This window comes from Hylobates moloch, unplaced genomic scaffold (assembly GCF_009828535.3).
Source record: "Hylobates moloch isolate HMO894 unplaced genomic scaffold, HMol_V3 SCAFFOLD_16, whole genome shotgun sequence".
In the NCBI taxonomy this organism is placed as follows: domain Eukaryota; kingdom Metazoa; phylum Chordata; class Mammalia; order Primates; family Hylobatidae; genus Hylobates; species Hylobates moloch.
The window spans coordinates 75,664,499-75,678,652 of NW_026652291.1; the positions used below are offsets into that span (position 1 = coordinate 75,664,499).

Here is a 14,154-nt window from a genome sequence, read left to right on the forward strand (position 1 = left end):
CTGTAATAATCTGTATTGTCCTTTGACTTAGAAATTCTGCAGTGTCATTTGGAGAATGGGATATGAGTAGATAATAAAATTTGGAATTCTTCCTCTTCCACAAATGTATTATGTAATTATAATAATTTCTATCATTTCTGAATGCTTACTCCATATGAGACACTGTGTGAAGCACTTTGTAGACATTATCTCATGTGATTACAACTATTCTACATGGTAGTATTGCCCTCAATTGATTGACAAGAACCTGTGACTCAAAGAAGTAAAAAAAAACTTGGCTATTCTCTAGTAGGCAGATTCAATCAATCAATCAATCAACACAAACACGCCTAGCAAGTAGCTGAGCCGAGATTCCCAATCTGCATTTTTTTTTTTTTACTCTGAAAGAACATGCTTTTCCCAGCTAAATTAATATTGCTGTTCACCATATTTCTGATGTATAATCACTGGACACTGGAGTAGACACATATTTTTAGCACCCTAATCCAGATAAGGAACTTCAAATGCTCACCAGCCCAGGCTGTGTATCCCAGCATGTTAGGAACCAGGAGGGAAGTTAGTACCACTAAAAGAAATAACTGTACCAAGAAGCAGCTTCTCCACCCCTTCTGGAACCTCTGCCTGCTTCAGCCCACCTGTCTCCACTCCTGCCTCCACCATGTCCATCAGGGTGACCCAGAAGTCCTACAAGGTGTCACCTTTCTCCCGGGGGCCTTCAGCAGCCACTTCTATACGAGTGGGCCCAGTGCCCTCATCAGCTTCTCGAGCTTCTCCTAAGTGGGCAGCAGCAGCTTCCAGGGTGGCCTGGGTGGAGGCTATGGTGGGGCCAGCAGCATAGGAAGCATCACCACCTTCACAGTCAACCAGAGCCTGCTGAGCCCCCTTAACCTGGAAGTGGATCCCAACATCCAGGCCGTGTGCACCCAGGAGAAGGAGCAGAACAAGATACTCAACAACAAGTTTGCCTCCTTCATCAACAAGGTACGGCTCCTGGAGCAGCAGAACAAGATGCTGGAGACCAACAGGAGCCTCCTGCAGCAGCAGAAGACGGCTCGGAGCAACATGGACCACATGTTCCAGAGCTATATCAAAAACCTTAGGCAGCAGCTGGAGACTCTGGGCCAGGAGAAGCTGAAGTTGGAGGCGGAGCTTGGCAACATGCAAGGGCTAGTAGAAGACTTCAAGAGCAAGTATAAGGATGAGATCAACAAGCGTACAGAGATGGAGAATGAATTTGTCCTTATAAGGATGTGGATGAAGCTTACCTGAACAAGTTAGAGCTGGAGTCTTGCCTAGAAGGTCTGACTGACGAGATCAACTTCCTCAGGCAGCTGTGTGAAGAAGAGATCCGGGAGCTGCAGTCCCAGATCTGGGACACGTCTGTGGTGCTGTCCATGGACAACAGCTGTTCCCCAGACATGCACGGCATCATCACTGAGGTCAAGGCTTAGTACAAGGAGAGAGCCAAGCGCAGCAGGGCTGACGCTATGTACCAGATCAAGGATGAGAAGCTGCAGACGCTGGCTGGGAAGCACGGGGATGAACTACGGCGCACAAAGGCAGATCTCTGAGATGAACCGGGACATCAGCCGGCTCTAGGCTGAGACTGAGGGCCTCAAAGGCCAGAGGGCTTCCCTGGAGGCCACCATCACAGTTGCCCAGCAGCTGGGGAGCTGGCCGTTAAAGATGCCAACACCAAGCTGTCCGAGCTGGAGGGTACGCTGCAGCAAGCCAAGCAGGACTTGGAGCAGCAGCTGCGCGAATACCAGGAGCTGAGGAACATCAAGCTGGCCCTGGACATCGAGATTGCCACCTACAGAAACCTGCTGGAGGGCGAGGAGAATCGGATGGAGTCTGGGATGCAAAACATGAGTATCCATACGAAGACCACCAGCGGCTATACAGGTGGCCTGAGTTCGGCCTATAGGGACCTCGCAACTCCTGGCCTCAGCTATGGCCTGGGCTCCAGCCTTGGCTCTGTCACGGGCTCTAGCCCACCAGGGTCGTGGTTGTGAAGAAGATCAAGACCGCGATGGGAAGCTGGTGTCCGAGTTGTCTGACGTCCTGCCCAAGTGAACAGCTGCAGCAGCCCCTCCCGGTATACCCTTCCTGCGGCTGCCCCAAAGCCTAGGAGGGAGACCGCTGTGCAGGGGAGCACAGGGAACAGGAGACCCACCTGATGCTCAGCCCTAGCCCTCAGCCCACTCACGGGGGAGTTTACTGCCTGGGGACGCCCTTGCCCATGTCTCCAGCTACAAAACAATTCAATTGCTCTGTGTGTGTGTGTGTGTGTGTGTGTGTGTGTGTCAATTGCTGTGTGTGTGTCAATTGCTGTGTGTGTGTGTGTGTGTGTGTGTTCAAAATAAAACCTCAGCTAGCTCTGCCCAAAAAATAAATAAATAACTGAGGACAAACCGCCTTACTTCTCCCGTTCTACGGATAATGGCACCCACTGTTTATTATAAGATGTGACTTGCCTTAGTAATCAGAGAAAGCTCAATTAGGAAAGAATGCGAAGCAGTGCTATATTTTGGAGAGACACTTTATCCATATAATTTTCTGTGAAAGCCTATTCCTGTAAGCAGGACTTGGAATGTGTTGCTTACTCTCATAATCATCAAAACCATGAAATAAATACATCTTTTATAAACCTACAGCCCAGATCGGCCTCCATCTTCAATTCTAGGCACTCTGGCTAATGCCAGTAAAAAGAAGAAAATTAATTCATGCCTTAATTAGACCAAAATTATTATTTCTAAGTGGATCTCTTAAAGTAAATCTCAAATTGATTTGTGGTGTGTGTGTGTGCGTGTGCGTGTGTGTGTGTGTATTTTAAAAGCATAATGAGGTCATATTTTCTCAAATGTGCACATTTTGGCACAAGCAAGTCTACCAGAAGTCTTCTGCGAACATAGCTTAGTAGATTATACAATTATTAAAGATTGACCTTTTCTGTTCAGTTTAATGAACCAGAAATTGCATTTTTAACCTTGGCTGATGTGCTGTCAGATGTCAGTCATCTTTTTTTAATCTATCTGAAATAGGCTATAAATTAAATTGGTCCAAAAACTAATTTATTAGACCAGCAGAGGGGCAAAAATAGCCAGTGGTAATGGAGAAAGACTTCAAGGAAGATTCGTTCTGAAGTCATGTTAAGAAGATGGCATACGGCAATGAGAATGACTGATTTACAGACACAGTCAAGAGGTCTATTGGCAGAGGGGAAATCCTGTAGCAGGATTTCCTTGAAGCCCTTGTAACTTGCAATGTAATATAAACATGTACTCAAAGCCCGGTGAAGACCGCTACATACCAGACAAAATCCCAACAGTGTGAAACGTACATTCTCAAGCCAAATTATACCTAAAACAAGTCTATCACTAAGCTTACAACACTTTTTACAATTGTCTATTGTTGCATTTTATAACTTTCAATGTAAACATTTTGTACGTATCTCCCTTACCAATCAATTGACTATTTCCATTTCAAACAGAATCTATTTGCTGCACGGTATTTCATGTGTTAGGAAAAGTCAACATCTCCATTAATGTTATAAAACAAGCAACTCCATAATGCCTCCTTTGTTTTGTTCATACCATTTTTTCCTATTTGCTTTTTAAGGACATTATTCGGTTTGTAAAAGATTTTCTAGTGAATAAACTTGTGACCTCTGCTTTTTCCCACAAGCTTCTTAATACATTGCAGGTGAGATATCTCTGTGGGTTGAAGCTACTTGTATGAAATGTTGGAATAATTAGTAAGTTCAATCAATTCTGCAAAACAGCTGCTCAGTTCTGATAGGAGGAATATAATCAATATAACAAATTGGACACACATTCCACTTCAGACACCGGCGCAAGGTGTCCATTGACTCAAGAACAAACAGAAGCCAGCCTCTGTCCTCAAGGAGCTTGGAGTCCTGGGGTAGGAACAAAATGTGTGTCAATGACTGTAAGTCCTTTGGTGTTAAGCCAAGAAGGTAAACTCAAAAGTTGATAAAATATGTTTGCTCAAATAAAATCATCATCTTTACTAGTTCATTTGGTTTATTTTAAAGAAAAGTAACAAGTTTATTTTTCAGTACATAGAGAAGCATTAAAAAAAGAGGTGGGAGAGGCATTTTATAACTTGTCAAATTATGATTTTTTAAGTCTTATGTTTTCACACACACACACATCACACACACAGGTGATGGGGCTGCCTTCCCTTCCCTATCCCTGGCAGGAAGGCAGTCCAGTGTGAACAGCCAGGGACCACACAAGGAAGGGGTGAGAGCAGGGCAGCACCCCAGCAAGGTCAGGAGATTACTTACTGGAGAATTGAGTAAATAAGTGAAAACATCAAGAATAATGATAACCAGGCTTTTCACTGTCAGAGAACATGAGGTACAAATATGAGAAGGGGGAAGGAGAAACAACCCCTGCAGCATTAGATTGGAATTAAAGTTTATCTGGATGGACTCATGGTTTTCAGTGTATACCTAGAAAGATAGATACAGAGATATAGAGAGATAAAAATGTGTATATACATGTGTATGATACATATATGCGTGCAGATATGTATATATTATGTAGGTGTGTATGCAGGTATATATATACTTGCATAGATTTCCTTGCTCTGACCACTGAGAAGATGTAGGGACAGCAACATCTCAATAGCAATAAAGCACACCAAGCACACAGATCTCGACTTTTGAATGCCACTTCTCCATCTTAAAAGACAAAAACAGGACATCTTAGACAAATGGCCGACTCCAGCTTGTTAGGGGCAAGGAAAGAAGACGTGCTTGTGCACATCTTGGTACATCAAGTTTAGGAAGCTGTCACTGGTCAAATCTGGGACAACTTGAACATCAAAATAAATAATCATTGTAATGGATTATAACTCATCGATGTAAGTCTCTAAGTACACACTTATATCAATACATATGTACATATACACATACATACATCTTTACATACTACCGAATGGCAACTAATAACGGCATTTGGCAAACTGTTATGCTAACAATTAACTCAGGCAAGAAACATCAATGGAGGCTAAAACTGGTAGATAAAATTGGGATAAGCAGATTTTACACAGTCTCCAAGTGACTTTCCACAAAATACCCATTATTACAAAGGAAAAGATAGGTTTGCAGCAGAAAAAAAATGTCAACATCATCTTAACTAGGGGATCAGTGTTAACTTCTCCAGCAATGAGACAAGTAGACAAACAACTGCCATCAGAGAGGATGAAGTAAGAACACAGCATCACTTCTGTGAAATTCCGGCCAAAAATTCTGGGTCTTAACATAAGGAAACATCAAACAGACCCAAATTGGCCTTTAATCTTCATAACTCTTCAAAGTCGTGGAAAGTAAAAAGACTAAAGAATTGCTTCAGGTTTGCAGTTTGAGCCACATTACAGCTGGGTGTAAGGTCCTGTCCTAGATCATACCCCATTGTTATAAAGGAGACTAAAATGGAGTCTCTGGGGTAAGGATATATTTGAGACATTTATACTGTTTAACTTTTCTGTACATTTGAAAATGTTTCAAAATTAAAATTATAAAAAGAGGTAATGAGTAAAAGCACTTACTCTAAGGGTAATGCAAGTAAAGTGAGGTGGGGTTCAGAAGCTAGAAAATCCCATTTCCATAGTAACAGAGCCCAGGTCTGCCTTCAGTATTACTGTATCTTGAGAGCCCAATTGGCATATGTTGAATGAATTCTTTGGTTAATTGAGCAGAGAGAAGGGGAGGTGTCAGCCAAGAAAGGTTTCATGAAAGAGACAGAGGGGAAGAGGGGGCAGTCTAAGCATGGGAAAATGAATAAAGAAGGTCACAGAAGTGAGAAAGCAGATAGCACATGAAGCAGCAAGTGGTTGGAGTACAGAGAATGTTTTAGAACACAGGAGGAGTGATGGTTAGGAAAAGTAGTTCATACAACGTAAGAAATAACTTACAATATCAGGGTGAGGTAAGGAAGGAACACTAACTTTAGAAGGCAATTGAAAAAGCTTGTTAGTCCTTTCTAAGCAAAGTCCAATTAATCTTTTTTTTTTTTCTATTTTTGCTCTAATAGAGGTACCAAGGCCCAATGGTGTATCCAAGGAGGAAAGAATACGAGCAAAGATTAGGGTTAGTCTGCAGTCACATGACAAAATCCCCCAGAGAATTCTACAGGATTATGTTCCACAAACCCCATGTTAGTGTTTTGTGATGGAATAATTTTGAATTGGGCTAAATTAACCGTATTTTTGTCCTAAATGACTCTTTACTGGGATATTCCAAAAGGAAGAGAATATGCAATTTGACCCAAGGTAACCTCAGTACCATTCCCCACTCCACCTCCATCCACCAGGAGACTCTAGAGGAACTGCAAAAGCACACTCCAGGAAATGTTGTTTGTGTGGTTGAGCAGAGGGAAAAAGGCTTATTCCAGGTATTTGTGAACAGCCATCTAAACCCTGCAAGGCATGTGAGGATTTTAAGTGAAATCAGAGATGAAGTATAAAGTGATTGAACTCAAATGGTGGCAGAGGAGCAAGGCCCTGCACTCCATAATTTGCCTACTTCTTTCTTTTGAGCTCTGTCAGTTTCTATGTAAACAGCCACACACAAAGATTGTAAGGACAAAGTTAAGCCCTCCCAAGGGCTCACATGAGCTGAACTTTTTGTGGCACTGCACTAGCTGTGGCCCAGTTACCATGGATATCAGAAGAGTTAGAGGAAGCTTGCAAGAAAGCGTTGATTCATGAACGGGTAAGGGTAGTGCCTATGGCAGTTGGGGTGTAAAATAAGGCAAAAAAAATGAAATGAGTGGGGAGAGACTGAAAGGCCCGTTTGATGGAGGCTCAAAGTGCTGCGGGCCTGTACTCATTCTCTCACTCTACCAATGCCAACAAGAACACCTTCAGTGAATGTTCCCATTCAGGGTCTGATGACTCTCACTGACAGAAATACATTCAGCCCAGAAGGGGGAATGACTGATGATGTCTATGGAATTAAATTCAGCAGCGTGTAAAGTATGCACAGCGCCTCTTCAGTGACCATACTGGACAATTACCAAGTTGAAAGACACATAAGTGCCATGTAAACTTTTCAAACATTCAAGGAGAAAACAGCTCTTCCCTGCACAACTGTGGTTCTTCCTATGAGAAGGAGGAGGCAGCAAGAACTCGTAGTAGCAAAAAGCAAGAGATAAATGGAGAAAAAGTGAGGAAGGTCTTTAAGGTTTCTCCTCCAGGTACTACAGAGTAGAAAAGAGGGAAGATGTGAAATGAAGAAGGGAGGAAGCCTGCACATGCATGCAATCAATTTTTTGAAAAGGTATAAGATGCCCCTCTGTGATTCTCAAACTTCAGTTTGCTCCGGAGTTCTCTGGGCAGTTTGATAAGAAAGCAGATTGCAGGGTTTCATGTTCCATAAAGTTAGGGCTCACTAGGTTGAGATGTATACTCAGAAGTCTGAAAGATAAAAAGATCTTCAGATGATAATGATGCCAGCATCCTTTGACCACAGTGTTATAAATCCCGGGCTATGACGAGCTAGTAAAAGTTATTTGGGCTGAGCATTTCCTGAGACTATAATGAGTCCATGACTGAGTGAGCCAAAGCTGATGAGCAGGCTAACAGAAGGCTCCTAGTACAGGTGACTAGAAAGGGATAAAATATAATCTCTTTGTCATCTATGTATTGGTCTATGTCAAGTCTTGCACATCAGTTTAGAAATATAGCTAGATATAGGTATATAGATATAAATATAGATATAGACATGTTGGGGGGAGGAAGGGACCCACTTTAGGTAAGAGAAGTATTGAACAGGAGAAGAAATGCAATATGGTCCAGGTCTTGATGTTATATAGTTGAATCCAACTAAATTAATACATAATCCACCCAATTATTTAAAAAATTGAGCTCAAATAAACCCTTAAAATGAGGGACTCTATTCCAAGCAGTCAGCCACATGTGTCCCCTCACAGCCATGTCCGGGAGGCAGCAAAGTACTGAGGTGACAACCCTACAAGAACATGTGCGTGCATATATCTTTACAAGGTAGTGATCTTATTCCTGTCGAATATATGGCCAGAGGGTGATTGCTGGGTCATATGGTACTTTTGTTTTTAATTTCTTTAGAAATCTCCATACTGTTTTCCATAATGGTTGCACCAAGCTACATTCCCATCAACAATGTACAACTGTTCCCTTTTCTCCACAGCCTCAACATTTATCTTTTGACTTTTTAGTAATAGCCATCCTAACAGGTGTATAAAATGGGTAACTTTGTGAGATGATGGATATGTTAATTTGTTTCACTACAGTAACCACTTTACTATATATAGTATCCCCTATTATCATGTTCTGTACTCTAAATAGACACAATAATTTTTTTGAGCCCTGTATGATAGTCAGTCTGCCCGGTTTCAAATCTGGTTCTGAAACTTCCTGGCTGTGTGACTTTGGACAAATCAGATCATACAACTATCTGAATCACAACTTTTTTGTAATAAGGGGATTTTAATATAGGAAATTGGTTGTACATATTTTGGAAGGGCTAAAGAAGAAAAAAGAGAGGTGCTGTAGGAGAAAGGAGGAAGTAGGACTGACCCCTAAAGATTAGAAGCTGCTAAAGCCCCTGGATTGGAGCCCTCTAGCAGCACCTCCTACTGTGCTGTTGGAGAAACTATCTCAGTTGGTTCTGCATTCATCAAAAAGTCCCTGTGGTGACTAGGGTTGGAAACACAGAAAAGATGTTGACTTGGTCCAAGCATAGGGACTTCAGAACCTCTCTATCTTTGTTGCCATAGCAACAAACAACAACCGTCACATTATTAGTGTCAAAAGCAGGAAACTTCTCTCGGTCCACTTCTGATCTTCAAACAGGAACTTTAGATTCCCATTAGCATAATTGAAAAGTAAGACAGCTGGCAATGGAAGCTGGGAAATGTAGTTTGCAGACTTCAAGCCCCAATAGTATAAAATACAGCGTAATTGGGCAGATATGAAGCTCAACAAGATGAGTAAATAACTAGCACAAATGCTCATGAGAGATTGGCCTGTAGTTTTCATTCTCATAGTGAATTTCTATCATTTCTTTTAAACATGTCTTTATTTTACCATATATTTAAGGTATACAACATGATGTTTTGATATATATAGTAAAATGGTTACTATAGTGAAGCAAATTAACATATCCATCATCTCACATAATTACCCCTGTATGTGTGTGCATGAACGCATTTAAAAATCTACTCTCTCAGCAAATTTCCAGTATACAGTTGTCATATTTTCCTCTAATTTGGTCTTGAGGTCTCTCTTTGGAAAGTGGTACAAATTCCAATGATGCACTCACAGGGCTCCAGGGTAGATGGTCATGGATATTTACAGTGTACTTTCACGGGGTACTTCTTTATTCTCATGGATAGCCTAATGCCCAAATGTTCAACCCATGACCAGGTGTCTGTCACACAGGAAAATCTTATTCTGGCAGACACCCCTGTGGGACTCTTGTCTGACCTGTGGATAGCCACTCTCTAGGAGAGAACCTAACTTTTCTCCAGGAAAGAAGTTAGGTTCAGGTGTATTGGTCAGACGAGACACAGAGGAGGCAGCACAGCAAAACAAAATAACAAAAGCAGTTTCTTACATACAAATCCCAGATGGAAGAGGGCAGCACATCTTGTAGGGCCAATGGGAAAGGGGAGCTTTCAGGACATGCACACTCAATCAGTGGGTAGGCAGAGAGAGAGAAAGTGAGGGACTTATGGTACCTCTGTCTTTCATATGGTTCAGGGTATTGCCCAAACAGATGTTCCTCAAGGAATTCTAATTGGTGGGTTTAGCGTAAGCAGGCTTCAGTTCCCAGGAGTCATGCTATGACTGAGAGGTGGTCACTATGGCATACCTGCACATTCCATGAAAGGTATGGGGTCACTGGGGCAAGTCAAGCAGATTGTATCTAGCTTTACCATAGGAAGGAGGTCCATGCCTCCAATCTGTGGATCTTTACACTGTTCAAGTCTCTACTTTCTATGATAGGTGAACCTCCTCTTAAATGCTTACTAACTATCACACTGGCCTGGAAATCAGAAGACCCTAGTTCAAGAACTGACATATTTACTAATGACGTTGAAAAAGTCATCTTACCTCCTTGAATATCAGCTTCTACTTCTAGAAAATGGAGCTAGCACTATCCCTATTGGAGACTGAGAAGTTCAGGATCAAAGCCCTGGACCGGAACCATTAGCAGCACCTGCTAATGGGCTAGTGGAGAAACTATCTCAGTTGGTTCTGCATCCATCAAAAAGGGCATGTACTGACTGGGGTTGAAACCACAGAAAAGATGTTGACCTGGCCCAAGCTTCAGGAGTTTGGAATCTCTCTACGTTTGCTGTCACAGGTCATCTTACCTCTTTGAACATCAACTTCTACTGCTACAAAATGGAGCTAACAGTAACCCTTGCCAGCAAGCAGTTAGATCAAATGAGAATGCAAATGTCCAAATAGTCTATAGACTGTAACACTGTAGAAACTTGAAGCATGAGCTGGTTACTACTGTTCTTAAGAGTAGTTCAAATTCTGGTGGAGATTGGCTTTTCAAGATTGACCAAAAAACTGTGTTCACACTTAAAACTATTATCAGTTTCAGCTTGAATACCACTCATTTATTCAAGTTAATTCAGAATGATTCACTTTCTGTCACATGAATCAAGAACCCATTGCTATATTTTGAATGTTTGTTTTCCCCAAAAGTTCATGTTGAAATCCTAATCCACAGGGTGATGGTATCAGGAGGTATTAGAAGCTGAGGCCTTTGAGAGGCTCTGTCCTCAGAAGTAGGATTAGTGCCTATATAAATGAGGCCAAAGGAACTCATTCACTCCTGCCACTGTAAGGAGGTTTTAGAGGAAAGTGACCCTCTATGGACCAGAAGACAAACACCGAATCTGCCACCACCTTGATCTTGAAATTCCCAGCCTCCAAAATTGTGAGAAATGTCTATTGTTTATGAGCCGCACAATGTATGGTATTTTGTACAGCAGCCCAAACTGACTAAGACACAGAATGCATTTGCCCAACTAAATAACTTTTTAATCCTGTGAGAAAAAGAATAGCAGGGACTTTGAAGAGAGGCGGGCCTGAACCTAGTCTGCCATCTTACTTTGCTTACAACACAGAACACAGGTCTGCCTGGTGCAGTGGTAAGAGGCTTTCCAAGCTTTGTGCCATCCCTTCAGTGGGGCCTATGGGCAGAGCCAGGGCATGTGATCAGAGGGCGGGTGTGTTCAGGGTGCTCTTCCAGAGCAAGCTGCCCCCCAGCCTTGGCCAATGAACAGAATAGTCAGGGCAGCAGCAACTACAAATCATTCCCAGTCACCCAGAAATTTCTGGGTCTGAAGGAAACTGACAGCTATCAAAGCCGCTGTGGCTGACTGACTGCTGCTCACCAAGGCAAAGAACAGCTTCCAGTGGAGGGCTGGGGGAACGGGGCTGAGTCCTGACAGCACAGACGTGACCGCTGCAAGTCACCCTCTTTGCTGCACTGTTGAGACTTAGAAACTAGAGAATTCATGGGAAACACATAAGAAACATGTGAAATTCCATGAGAAAGAGGGCACAGAGATGCTGCCAAACTCGGAAGTAGCAGTTGTTGTCATGCCCAATAACAAACTTTGCAGTCCTTTTTTCTAACTGATATTTTTAATAATCCCTTTACCCACAAGCAACTCAGAGATATTAGGTTTTCTGTGTTTCCAGGGGTTGCTAGGCAACATTTCTAGGCAGCTGGAGATATTTCCATAGTAAGCAAGTCATGTTCTATCACAAAGGCCATGGTTTGAAAAATACATTTTCCATCTATCATCTATAAACCCAGGGTTTTAATACTAGGGGCCTTTTATAATAGCTAAAATGAGATTCAGCATTTGATAATAGTATCCTACAGCGTGCCTTAGCATCGAGCCCTGATATACTTCTGCTCTGAGAACACGCATATACCAAAGAGTGCGTCAGTTTTTATAGGTACCATCACTCAAGCATGGTCAACAAGATGAATTTTTTTTCATTAGAGTTTTTTAAAGAGCTTTTAGAGGTTGGTTCTTTGGTTTTTGTTGTTAATTTCAAACTGAAAAGGTTTGTTTTCCCTGATTTTATTATTACTTCAAAAAATGTGAGATAACCTCTAATACAATGAAATTTACTTGTAGGAGTCTCCATTTTCCTAATTAAAATTTAATACATACCAGTGATCTGTACATTTTTGCTAAGTTCTAATTTTGATTCTCTTTAGTTGGATGCTTACAAATCTCTTCAGTGTGTGGGATGCTTTAGCAAATTTAAACATTGGCTGTGCCTGGAGGTATTTTTAAAAGTCTCCAGAAACCCTGAGCTGCATCTCTGCTGTTACAGAAAATTAGCTTTTAACAACAAACATGTTAATCAACAGTGGATTAAATTATTTCTCATCCTTTGCTCATTGCCATTCTTTAGAGCCATGCAGTTGTACCCAAAGCAGAACCTTCTTCTCCTCTGGAAGGTATGCAGTGCCAAACTTCTAATCCCCAGGTTTTGAAAGAGTTACATATCCAGAGTCCCAAATAGTTTTGCAGAATTGGCATCCACAAAAGGACACTTCTAGAGTTGTCTTAAGCACAAAGTCACCCACTCTTTTTTCACCAGCCAAAAAAAAAAAAAAAAACATGTTCTAAGTCAGCAGTGTTGTTTGCTGGTTCCTCAAGATACTAAGAATAACAGTTAAGTTTACCATACGAAAACCAAACTCTTTTTGGAACCATTTCTCTAATGCTTTCTTATTTATGTAGCTTCAGAAGGTGAGTTGATTGCTTCCAAAATAACACATTTATATCTGATTCTTTTCTAATTGGGTTTTACATAGGTGAAAAACAGAAGTACAAAATATAATTAAAGATAATAAAATTATCTTCCACATGTATATGCTATCTGTTTTAAATTTTTCTTGCAGCAGTGGGTACTTCACAGAACAAAAGGGTCAGAGGTTAAGAATTTTATCTTCAAGAGAAGTAGATGAAGTGGCACATTTAGGCACCAAGAATAAGTTTCTCCTGTAATGGACAATTTTCGAAATCAGGCAGATCTACAGAATTAAAGTAACTTTAATATTTGTATTCTTAACCAAGTCTTTGTGTTATTAACCACACCCACAATTAGGAAAATAATTTTTTCTTCTGCTAAGCAATAAAATCTCATTGATTCATCCAACAAATCTCAAGACCCTACTGTACATCAGGTACCTTGTCCGTCTCTAGGGATGTAAGTGAAGGGAATGTTTTCCCTGACTTCAACGAGTTTATGGCCCAGGAAGGAAATACAAATAATTAGCTAGGCAATTATAGCCACGCAATTAGCGCCAGGTAGAAGTAAATGCAGGGAATTAGGAGAACACAGCAGAGCTCAGGAGAGTCCTCCAAGCACCTCCAAACTGAGACCTGAAGGATCCACAGAGTTAGCGAAGAGGATGTGTGGGGTAAGGGGAGGAGGGAGGGCAAGAGTGTTTCAGACAGGAGCCATGAGTACCAAGAAAAGCAGCACCTCTCTCCTTCGCTGGGGATAGTCATCTTCTCCCTGTGTCTGTGTCCTAATCTCCTCTTCTTATTAGACACCAGTCACAGGGGATTAGGGCTCACTCTAACGACCTTGTTTTAGCCAAATTACCTCAAAATTATATTTAAAGAAAAAAAAAAGACCTTATCTGTAAACAGACACATTCTGAGTTACTGGGACTTAGAACTTCAACATATAAATTTTGGAGGAACGAATTTAACTCATAACAGTCACTTTTGCTGTAAAAGTGGAGAAGGTAAAACTAGAGGATAGAGACATGACAGGAAAACCCAAAGAGTGTATTTCCAGGAAGGGGGAGGAGTTAACAGCACTCCAAGTGCCTCCAAGGTCAATAAGAAGGACTGAAATTGTCCTTCAGAATTAGGGGCAAGGAAGGGACGATGACTTCAATAAGTGCTGCTTTGGAGAGTGATGGGTGCCAAAGGCCAATCTCAGTAGTTTATGAACTGTCTGGGAGTTCAAAGGTGCAAGCAACCCCTCAGGAAGTTTACCTGAGAAAGTCAGGAGAGAGCTATGGGTAACTGAAGACAGAGTCACAAGAGGACTTATTTTGTCAACAAATAATTATTA

The 14,154-nt window shown here is 41.6% G+C and overlaps 1 pseudogene; it reads left to right on the forward strand.

Annotated features, from left to right (window-relative positions):
• The first annotated feature begins 658 nt into the window (after positions 1-658).
• LOC116484716 (keratin, type II cytoskeletal 8-like) lies at positions 659-2,015 on the forward strand (annotated as a pseudogene).
• Positions 2,016-14,154: the final 12,139 nt, after the last annotated feature.